This window comes from Dipodomys merriami, unplaced genomic scaffold (genome assembly GCF_024711535.1).
Source record: "Dipodomys merriami isolate MVZ:Mamm:240054 unplaced genomic scaffold, mDipMer1.0.p SCAF_76, whole genome shotgun sequence".
Classification (NCBI taxonomy): domain Eukaryota; kingdom Metazoa; phylum Chordata; class Mammalia; order Rodentia; family Heteromyidae; genus Dipodomys; species Dipodomys merriami.
The window spans coordinates 4,768,090-4,780,340 of record NW_027206357.1 but is presented as its reverse complement, the minus strand read 5'-3'; the positions used below and the strand labels follow the sequence as shown (position 1 = coordinate 4,780,340).

At 35.1% G+C, this 12,251-nt stretch overlaps 1 long non-coding RNA gene and 1 pseudogene across 1 annotated transcript in view; both read right to left on the bottom strand.

The window, feature by feature from the left end:
* Window positions 1-12,251, bottom strand: part of LOC138818435 (uncharacterized) — a 46,405-nt gene that overhangs the window by 21,578 nt on the left and 12,576 nt on the right. Inside the window, exon 3 of the long non-coding RNA XR_011369129.1 lies at window positions 4,541-4,629. This is a non-coding gene — a long non-coding RNA (uncharacterized lncRNA). The remainder of the gene's footprint in view (window positions 1-4,540; window positions 4,630-12,251) is intronic.
* Window positions 10,628-10,724, bottom strand: LOC138818443 (U6 spliceosomal RNA; annotated as a pseudogene).

Genomic DNA, 12,251 nt, shown 5'->3' with positions numbered 1-12,251 from the left:
CTATGTTTTAATGGGCTAAGAATACCAAAGAATAATTTGACAAACCAGAAATTATTATGTTTAGGGAGAAAGGTGGGGAAAACAGCGTTAGAGGAATGTTGAAAGGTAAAAGGAAAGTGAAATTAACCAAGTCCTAATCTCACAGAGGGAAATGGATTGGAAAGGATGATAGAAAAGAGAGAAGAAAAAATTTTTAAAAAGAGACAAGAAAAAATGGAAAGACAAATATTTAAATTTAAAAAGTGAAACTCTTAAAAGTAATGAAAATTTAAAGAAGTAAAATTGAGAGATGAACATGGATGAGAGGAGGGAAGGGATAGAAAGGAGACCTGAAAAACTAAAAAATAAAAATACTTCAAATAATTTATAGGTATAAATAAATAATACTGTTATTAAGGAATTTAATCCTAAGAGGTTTTGAATTGAGTGATACGTTTTTGGATTAAGAATGTACACAATTGTGGATAAGGTCTTATAATCAATGACAGGTATATAGGAGGTGAACAGAACAACAAATAATTCATGCAAAAAGAACAAAAGATGAAAAAGTAAAACGAATGAGAAAGAAAGAACAAAAAAGACCAACAGGTCAGTAAACATTTTTTTTTTATAAAGCACACACACACACACACACACACACACACACACACACAGGTCAGTAAACTTTTTTTAAAAAAAGCACACACACACACACACACACACACACACACACACACCTAAAATAAAAGTTATAAGAGGAAGAAAAAAAGATTAATGAAAACAATTTTTATCATTAAAAAGTAAAAATTTAAAAAGATACAAAAAAGACTTCTTTGATTTTGTTTTTGGGGGGTTGATGGGAAGATCCTGTATCTCCCTTGTGTCAGTAACCAGTCTCTTGGTGGAGTCTCTGGTTTGCTTGTGGTGTTTGGTTTTCTGTGGCTTGATTGGTTTCTTAAGTCAGTTTGTTTGGGCAGGCAGAAAAAATTCTGTTGGTTTACCCAGAAGTTTGTGATTGCCTCCCAGGCTAGTTCAGTGGGAGGGAGATCTGCTTTCAGTATCACAAAAGAGGGAGGTGGCTGTTTCCTCTAGTTTGGAGTTACTGTAATAAGGCTGGGTTCTGGGTAAAGTTGAGGCCTTTCAGCAAACAGTAGCTTTTCCCTGAGGGGCTAGCTTCTGAGACATTCACAAAGCCCAGCCTGGAGCCATTCTCAGGGTTTATTTTTACTGAGTTTCAATTGATTGTCAGGGCTGTCGTAGGGAGGGGCAGCCTCTGGCTCTGTTTACCCAGTGAAGAAAGCCACTCCTTTGTGGGATTAGCTTTCTCTGCCTTGTTGTTGTGACTTTCCCATGGGTGGAGTTGAGAATGGCAGGTCAGGGTAGGTACTTGTGACTAGCTAAATGACTCTTTTGTTTTCATCAAAGAACTGAGTTGGATCTAGCTACTTAGCCAGGCTTTTGTCTACATCAAAGGTGGATATCTCCAGTGTTTGGGTGAGGGGTGTCCTTCCCTCCTCTGCTCCCTTTGAGAAGGAGTGAGGATATTAGTTTTGTACTCACGCTGGAGTGTGGGTTCCTGGGTAGCCTCTGGTCTGCTATCTGCAGGATGAAGATATCTGCTACTTGTCAGTTCTTGCTCGTGTTGAGTAAAATGTGCTTGCCCGCTGCATCTGGCACATTTGTCCCAGACTCTCTGGGTTGTAGTTATGGCAGCTATGGATGGCACCACAGCCACCACAGCAACCTCAGCCATGGCTGCTGGAAAATGCTCAGATCTGTCTCCTTACCTGGATTTTTCCTCTCTGCCCAAACTCTCTGTAATGTGATGGCACACTTGGTGTGCCTAGGACTGTTCATTGGAACACTAGAACTGCTTTCTTTGCAAGAGCTTGTTTAGCCACCAGATTCTCCTCCGCCATTTTCTCGAAATTTCTGAAGGTGTTTAAATATTACTGGAATTGTTTTGGAATAAATAATGTTCACCTTGACTATCTTGAGAAAGAAGAATTGGTTTCTCAGCACTGTAGGTAAGAACTTGAGTGAAAGAAACAAAAGGAAAAATGAGGAACAACTCAACACATACATTCAAAAGAAACAAAACCCAAGAAAACACCAATTAATTCAGTACTCAAGAACCTGCAGGAAATGCAAAGATTTTTTAAAAAAATAGCTATGATAAGCTTATGAAAATCCTGACTACGAGGGAGTCTACTATTGTGAGGATAGTGTTTAAAGCTCAGACTGGACAGAAAGATCTGTACACAATGCCAGGCACTTGTTATTCTAAATTCCAGGAAGAATAACATAAAGTAGACTGAGCCCACGATCATACACAAGTAGGAAGCAAGATTCTATCTGAAAGTTAATCAGGATAATTTAGGGCTGGGGGCATGCCAAAGTGGTAAGAACAACCATTTAGGAGACACAAGACACTCAATTCAAATTCCAATCTTATGTGTATTAAAGAAAAAAAGCTATGACTTTAAATAATGGGAATAATTGCAAGATTTGAATATTTGAGTGGAGAAAAATCCATGAGAGAGGAAGAGTTTACCCATGTTGTAATACTTTCTACTTAAGTGATAATATTATGTGGTACTCCAGACATAACAGAGTTACCTTGCAAATGAGCATGGATGTGCATTTGTGTGAAGGAAATACTCTATTTACATAAGTGTAAATTAAATACTTTTTGGGGGTAGATTTTAGTTCTTGTACTAAGAGCCTGGGTGATATCTCTGAGTCTTTTCACTCAAGGCTATCACTCTACTACTATGAGTCACAGTTCCAATTCTGATTTTCTGTTGGTTGTTTGGAGATAAGAGGCTCATGGACTTTCCTGACCAGGTTGGTTTCAAACCATGATCATCAGCTCTCAGCCTCCTGAGTAACCAGGATTCCAGGCCTGAGTAGTCCATGTTTTTAATAATTTAGTAAATTGTACAGTTACAGAAGTTATAATTTATCATTATAACCTTTATAATATATGTGTTTATATTTATATCAATGCATACATATAGAAATATTTTAACATATTTTGTATCTACAGTAGATTTATGAAATCATCCTTCATTATAAAATAACATGGAAACAAGTTTAATGAGGAGCAAAACAAAGGGAATTGTCACATGTTTCTTGTTGTTGAATGAAATATGAATTGTGAGAATCAGTTTGAGAAAACCATTTAACAAAATGGATAATGGCTATTAATTCCAATCCCTTTATTTGCCCATATTGTGCATCCTCACACATGAGTGTCAAAGTCAAACCACACTTTTTTGCCTTTGTATTTAAATCACATGTTATAATTTAGGGGATAGGTGAAGTAATCAAATAAAGATTAAAATGATACTAAGTGAGGCTATGAGTTAGAGCTGAAAATTATTTTAAATATGATAATAGCTAATTTAATCCCATATTTTTTACTTTTGCTCTATTGTCATATACCTCATTCCCACATTAGGAAAGTACATAGAAGGTTCTCACTAAATTATGTGGAAAATTATGAAAAATGTATTAAAAGAATATGGGCACATCGGGGCTGCGAAAGTGGCTCAGTGGTAGAGCTCTTGCCTTGCATGCGTGAGGCCATGGGTTTGATTTCTCAGCACCACATAAGCAAAAAGAAGAAAGCCAGAAGTGACGCTGTGGTAGATTACTAGCCTTGAGCAAAAAAGCTGAGGGACAGCACCAGAGGGGCCCAGAGTTCAGGCCCCTCGGCCGGAAAGAAAACAATAACAACAACAAAAGAATATGGGCACAGTCTGGTTTTAGCTGATTGGTACCTGTAGGGGGTAGTGTGTTTTTGAGGACCTGAAAAACGTTGTGATGTAGATGAATGAAGGGATGTGCTAATTCTGGAAAATTGGCTAGAGGATTGCTCCCAGAAAAAAAGTGATGAATTTTCCCAAAAGGTTAGAGTAAAATCACTCTCACAATCATGTTCACTACTGCATTATTCACCGTAGAGAATTTATGGAAACAGCCCAGATGCACTTTAGCAGAGGGATGGTTGGAGAAAGTGTTGCACATATACACAATTGGATTGCACCCATCCATTATAAAGACTGTTACAGCATTTGCAAAGAAATGGATAGAACTAAAATTATGTTAAATAAATGAAGTCACAGCCAGACACAAAAAGAACGCGTATTTAGAAGCCAGAATTTTATGCAAGTTAAAAAACAGTATTAATCAAAGCATGCTATTTGTAGAGGAGTATTTAACAGGTGTAATTTCTTATAAAATTGAACTTTTAATCCAACAAAATGAATACCAGGAGGCTACCACTTGGAAAATGTGAGGGAAAATCAAAGGGAAGAAATAAAGAGACTTATGGAAGTAGAGAGTGAAGCCATAATATTCAATGCAGATAGTATGAAACTAATAAAAACGAAAGTGGGTTGAGGTTTGGACGGATGTGAGAAAGTTATGTAAAGATCCATTGTATTTATAAACTGATTCTTTGAATGGAAAACATTTCGTACACCTATTTCATAAAAATATAATTAAAAACAATGGAGACATCTGATCTTAAACCATGAGTCAATATTATACTTGCCTTCTCAGAAATTTTCTTTGCAGGTATTTTCCTCATAATGACAGAAAAGTGAACAACGCAATGTATATCAATACATCACTTTGCATATCCTAAATAGACAATATAAAAATCACAGTAAAAACATTAGAATATATCACATGATAAAATAAAAGGTAGAAAGTATCAAACTCTGATTGTTTTTCCAAGTACTTTACCTTTGGTATCTAATTTAATCCTCACAATAATCCCATAAAGTGAAACTATTTCTATTTTTAATTCTAAGATGATGATATTTAAGTCTTCAGAGTTGGAATTACTAGGACAACATTCTACACACGGTAAGTGTTAGCCTGCATTCCATTCCCACTATATGAACTAACCTCATTCTATTTTATAACTAAATACCAGCACTCAGTCTACTAATTCTAGGAAAATTCCCAAAATTATTGTGCACACTCTAATAATATTTCCTTTATCTTTGTTAGAAAATAGGTAACTAAGACGGACACCGGTGGCTCACGCCTATAATGCTAGCTACTCAGGAGGCTGAGATCTGAGGATTGTGGTTCAAAGCCAGTTTGGGCAGGACAGACTGTGAGACTCTTATCTCTAATAAACCACTAGTAAACTGGAAGTGGCACTGTGGTCCAAGTGGTAGAGCGCTCGCCTTGAGTGGAAGAGCGCAGGAACAGCACCCCAGCCGAGAGTTCAAGCCCCATGACCAACAACAACAAAAAAAGACAAAAAGTAACTGTAAGAAGAAAACTCCATGTTCATAATCATTTTATACCTCCCTAGTGAAAGGAACTGCTAAACTATAACATTCTTGATTTCTAGCTCAAAATAGTAGAAATCATATTTTATGCCTTCACTCAACACTGCACTGCCTGGGGACCCCATCTCTGGTTAACACAGTCTTACTGAAAGAATGACCTGCCCAATTCCTGATGGAAACAGACTACAGGCCTTTTGGAGCAATCGTTTCCACATTGTAGCTCACCTAAATTTTTTACCATTTGAAGTATTTTGATTGCTTTTTATACCCACCATTTTGAGAGAAATGTACTACTTTAAAATGTTATTAAAGAAAGAATGATATAAAATCACATTTGACCCCTGATAAATATTTTACCTTTCATATACCCAAAAATGCAGTCTTACCTATCATTAATGTTAGGAACGAGAGGTTAAAAATCATTGACACCAAGACCTAATTATGAATTAAAGACTCTCCAACTTGTGAATACAATTGGTTTAAAAAGACATCAATACTACTGCATTTTTAAGTCCCTATGATAATGATAATGATTCGCTATGATCATCATAATGATAAACTATTAACACTTAAAAATAACTCATTTTCTTGGGGGTAGAACGAAAAGCACAAGGTTAATCCTAATTATTTTAAAAGACCTTTATTTAAAAGTTCACTCATAACTATAAAGATTCTAAAACTAACTGAAATAGAGAGGAAATAATTTAACTGCATCATCTACATTCAATGGACTATTAATAGAAAACAAAATTATACTAATAATTAGCTTACCCAATTCACTTAATTCTTTTATTCTATTCCATTTACATTCATAAAAACTGGGTTTTCATAAAACGAAGCATAAAAAAGCATATATACCCACTTACTTTTTCAGATCTTCACAATATTTCAGAAATTTTAGCTCTACAGTCAATGAACTGAAATAATACTAAAATATTCAAAGGATTTTCAGAAATTGCAAGACTTGCTCTGAGATGTTATGTATATTGGAACAGATATTCAAAAAGCCTTATTTGTTAATGTTGCCGTAGTTTCTCCCACAAAAAAAGCCATTAGTAAAGATATCTGTGCATGTACAAAACACCTTCAAATGCATCCACAATATGGACATAACACTTGCTTTTTGTTTGTTCGTTTTTGAAAGGAATATCTAACAAGCATATCCACAATACTTATTTTCAATGAATAAGATGGGATATTCAAACATAATATGGGTTGGATTATCTCTTAGTGAGAATAGATATAATCTTGCAAAGAAAGTGATTTTCAACAGAAATCCGGAAAGAGTTTATCCAACTTGTGTTTCACAGGAATAATCAGAGAGTAATACCTGTTTGGTCAAGTCGGTCCAAATCACTCTATGAGTGTATCTTAAAAGTATAACCAATTTAAGAGGTCAAATACGTATTTTGTACTGACAATCATCTTATAGCAACAACTTATTAACTAATTATGTCTGTATCTTCTTACCTAACATACAATAAGAGCTGAAAGCTGTCTCTTTTTCTAACTTAATATTGTAAATGCTTTGATTATGATGTTATTATTAGACAAATAATATGTACAAAGGCTGGTTCCAATGAAATGACATGACAGAACACTGATAAATAAAAACATTGCAACACAGTTAGCTTTTTTCAGCCTCACCCTGTCCACATTGGCAAGCAACATTGCAACAGCACACGCACACATATACACATACACACATGTTCGCACATGTACACACACATATACACGCATGCTAAATTCAGGGTTTATTGTACAAAAAAGTCCACATAAAATATTAGTGATTAGGACAAATGATAATATGCCTTATTACAAAATAATACATAAACCATTACCACGCATGTTACATTTTACCTGCCTCTCCACATGTGACCACTTAATTTAGTTTTAATTAATTAATTACCTTATTAATTAATTTATTTGTTTGGTGCTACTACTAGGGCTTGAACTCAGGGCCTGGCTTTGTCCCAGAATTTATTTTTTGTTTCAGTTTTCTCAAGGCTAGCATTTTACTGCTTGTACCACAGCTCCATTTCTAGGTTTTGCTGGTTACATTCAAATCAGAATCTAATGGACTGTTTTTTCTTGGTCTACTTTCAAACCACAATGCTCAGATTTCATCTTTCTGATTAACTACTACTAAAGACATAAGCCATCAGTGTGGCTTCTACTTTTTCCTATATAGTTATCTAATGCACATACTTAGATGGTAATTTTAAAATGAGAGTATAGAAGCAAGATGTACAGTGATGATACTGTCCTGTCAGAAATTCAAGTTAGTAATGTAAATTTATTCTTAAAACCATACACAAAAAATACCATGATATAGTGTAAGAGAACTCACTATTAAACATAGGAGCCTTAAGAGCTTTCTAATAGATCCATTATTTATTGGTACCCAACATTAGAAAAATGTATGCGGCATTGGTAAAATAGAAGTCCTTTGCATGACTACATACATTCCTTGTTTTTATAAGACACTTGCTTTCATCTAAAAAGTAGGCCTGTCTATTGTCTTCATGTGATTTTGATGATTGAAAGTGCTTAGTGAGAAGGTCAAAATGTATTAGTAGTCCTTCACTATCAATTCTCATTTTCTTCTTGGAGAATATAATAATCAAATCAATAGTTCAGAATCGGCAAGCAATACTTCAGAATCATGCTTCCAGTGCAAGTGGATCACCAGTAAGAAATCCTCAATACCAATTTCCACAAAGTTTTGTCACAGATACAATCTCCCTGCCTTCTCTAGATGCTTTACTACCCTCTTATTCCTTCATTGTACAAGAAAAGTACGATTCAACTGATTTCAGTCAGATCTGTTACTAGAACTATCAAGGATTTATTTTACTGTCTGTAGTTTGGTAAAGTTATGTCTCTTTACGTAGGCTACTAAAATGTATTTACTAACTTCAAGTAAATACATAAATTCGATTTCCATCTCTTTTAAAAAATAAAATTTTGTTTGCTCTACAAATTGATCAGAGGCATGGATTATGTGGCTAGCTACGTCATTACACATCTTTCTCTTTCTTTCTCTCTCCCTTTCATGGTTCTCATATATAACACGATTGCTCCATAATTATCCTAATTTATTTTGCTTTTATATTTTTGGTTGTATCATTTCACTTTTTGCTCTGCCATTTCCCCAATCATTTATATGGAAGGCATTATTTCCTATTTTCTCATGCCTAGAATAAGCTGCACATGAAGACATCACTTGTCCTCATTTTCAGTGTGTACATTTGAATATGGAGGAATATCTTTCCTCTGCTCTCCATCAATTCCCTACTCTCCAGTTAGAATAATTTCGAATAGTAAAATTGGAAAAAGAGAAAATAAATCATGGTGAATAAACAGTTGCAGAAAATTCACCAGATATTTCTGACCAGTTCAACCAATGTGAACTATTAGGGAAATACATGGACATCTCATTCCCCCTGGTACTCAAAGTCTCTGGTTAGGCAATTCTTAGGAATATGGGGAACAAGATGAAAAAGTAAGGAATGTTATCACTTGCAAGAAAAAAACATTGGAGAAGCATCCAACCATATTTCTTCAATGGGCTGTCGAAAATATTCAGCTTACTACAGTGCGGAGACTTCTTTCTCAAAAGGCCACTTATGTGAATAGTAGGGATGATGATCAGTATATCCCTCTTCAAGAAGCCTACGGTGGACACTTAGACATTGTCAGTGAGTTGGTGTCTCAAGCGGCACATGCAATAACTGTAGATGACTGGACACCCCTGAACAGTGCATACACGTGGAATAATACCAGAGACGCTTCTTTCTTACTTCATCATGATACAGATACCAATGGCCAAACTAACGGACTTTTTTAAAAAAATTTTTTTTGGTCTGGTCGTGGGGCCTGAACTCTGGGCCTAGACTCTGTCCCTCTTCTCTTCAGCTTAAGGCTAGCACTCTACCACTTGATCCACAGCACCACTTCCTGCTTTTTTTTCTGCTTATGTGGTGCTGAAGAATCGAACCTTGGGCCTCATGTATGCAAGGCCAGCGCTCTACCACTGAGCCACTTTCCCAGCCCAAATATTTTTGTTTGTTTGATTTTTGTTGTTGTTGTGGCTTTTTTTTTTTTTGGTCGGTCATGGGGCTTGAGCTCTGGGCTTGGGTGCTGTCCCTGTGCTCTTCAGCTCAAGGAGAGTGCTCTACCGCTTGAGCCACAGTAACACTTCCCCAAACTAAAGGACTCTTGACACCCTTATATCTTACTGTTGAGAATTGAGATAGCAAAGATACGCTGGATCGCCTTCTGTTGAACCATTATATAAATCCAGGCCTGAAGAACAACATAGAAGAAACTCTATTTGACATTGCCAAAAGCATAAGTATGTATCACTACCTCTAAGAAGTTGTAAAAGGCTGTACAAATTGTTCACTGAAGTCCTAATGGTCAGGTTAAGTTTCTTAAATTTCAAAAATGCAAGTTCATCTTTTGTGTCCCTACAAAATATTTTCACAATCCAAATAAGAACAATATCTTTTTTTTTTGGTCGGTCATGGGGCTTGAACTCTGGGCCTGGAGCTATCCCTGTGATCTTCAGCTCAAGGTGAGCCCTCTACCACTTGAGACACAGCTCCACTTCCAGTTTTCTAGTGGTTTATTTGAGATAAGAGTACCACAGACTTTCCTTCCCAGGCTGGCTTTGAACCATGATCCTCAGATCTCAGTCTCCTGTTTAGCTAGGATTATAGGCATGAACCACCAGTGCCTGGCAGCACCAATATTTTACTGTAAAAATTCATGGATTCTGCGGAATTCTTCCAAGTGAATTGCCTGCCTTGGATGGAAAAATGTATTCAATAGATTTTGTAAACATGTATAATAATTTCTTCAGAGTTTGTGATTTTTTAATAAGAAATAATTTTAATTTACCTGTTGAAATGAGTAGTAAAGAAACTAAAATATTTCTGGTGCTTCTCTGAAAAAGTATATTTTAAAATATTCTATATTCTATGTTTGCATAATGTTCATAATTTATTTTCTCCTAGATATGCATTGAATTCTATATTATTTTATAATATATACGTTCATTAATGTGTCCTTTCCGATTGTATTCGATATAGAAACAGTTTGATTCCTTTTTTTCTAGGTCTTAATATTATTTTTCTTTGGGATAAAATGACAATGTTGTCTAATTTGAAAAGTTTTGTAAAGTTTATGCTATGTAAACGCCTTTCTGAGGTGATTTAATACACTGATGTCAAACTAAATTTAATTATATGAATTACGTGTATTGTTACACTTTTAATTTTGTAATCAACTTTTTAATCACTTCTTTCATTTCTTGCATCTGAAGAATGAAAAATATGGAATATTTCTCAAATTTTCATATTAACCTTGTGCAAGTGCCATGTTAATCTCTGTATTGTAATTTGAGTATACGTGCTGCTGAAGCATGTAGTATCCTCTAAATTTAATAGTTAATGCTGCAATCTTTATACAGGCTTATATCTATGGGTGCCTACTTGTAACAAGGAAACCTTATTGTTCCTAACAATGCTATCGATCTTATTTCCCTAGAATTCTGTGAATATTGGGAAAAATTATATTGATCAGTCGATTGCTCACATTTGCAAACTTTTTTTGCCAATGAATATCTTAAGTCTTTTTATTTGGAATTTGATCATACTCTCTATTATTTATAGTTAGGTCCAAAGGTGATGGCTTTTTCAAGTACTTATTTATCCAGCTTTGTGGACCTAATGGATTCAAACTAAGCGTTGCTTAAGCGCTACTTCTAAACTTCTTCAGCTGACATTTTCCCAAATGAGGTGTTACTGGAACAAATGTCTACCTGAGCCTTTACCCTTCTTCCATGTGGGAACAGAACAACCAGAATACCTTACCCTGACAGCAAAGATTTTCTTACTAGAACAAAACTAATCTTGGTTACAAGGGATCATAGAGAGATGAACAGTTCAAACAGAACTGTTCAGACGAGAAGGTATTTTATCAAAATATAATTGTTTATTTTACCTTCCATTTAAAAGTAGCTAAAGCCAAGAAGTGAAAAAATTGTTCGTATGCATGATTACTTAATGTCCTGGCCTGTCTGTAAGTTCCTGGCAGGAACTTACACTCCTGCCTTTTTATCACCAAATATTTTCATAGTTGCAGGAGAAGTGCATATGTTTCTCCTCGTTATTAGGCATTAAATTGATAATGTTTTAATCACAGTGTTTCCTCTTGCCTCCATGCTGTAAATCTACAAATGATAAAGCTTTAGATCTAACTCTATCAAACACAGAAGTAGAGATAATGGAATCATACTTTAAAACAGAGTTGCCTTTGATACAGTAACTACAACAGAACAATACAAAATGTGTGTCTTTTAATCATATTATATATAGTTATATGTGCTGATTTTATATTTCACACAATGAAACTTACTAGAATTAGTTGATAATTTGACAAATAAATTGATATTTATTTACTTCAATAAACAGAATTGGAATATAAATATTTAGGTTTCAAATATGTATTAGACTAGAAAACATATCAATGCAATCTTTTTAGTATAAACTTGTGATACATTATAACCCTTCTTGGTCTTCTGAATCCACATGATAATAAAACAATGTTTTCCTCTAATCTGTAATGGATTTTACTCTGCTGCTCTGTTTATTGCTTTAACTCGCTTGTTCCAAACTGTTTTTGTCCATATTTCTGAAGCATTCTTACTAATTATGCCCAAATTTTGCTAAGATGTCTAAAAAATATTATTCTTCTGCAGTACCCATGGGTCCTAGGATCCCAAGGCCCATTTACCTGCATCATCAGATAACAGGGGCAAGACTTTTCGCCAAGGCCCATGCAATATATCAACACAAAGTAATTGAAGACCAATCTCAATTTCGCATTTCCTATATTTCAGGGCCCCAATTCCTTGAGATGCAGGAATTAGCAGTAAGCAATTGTGAAATG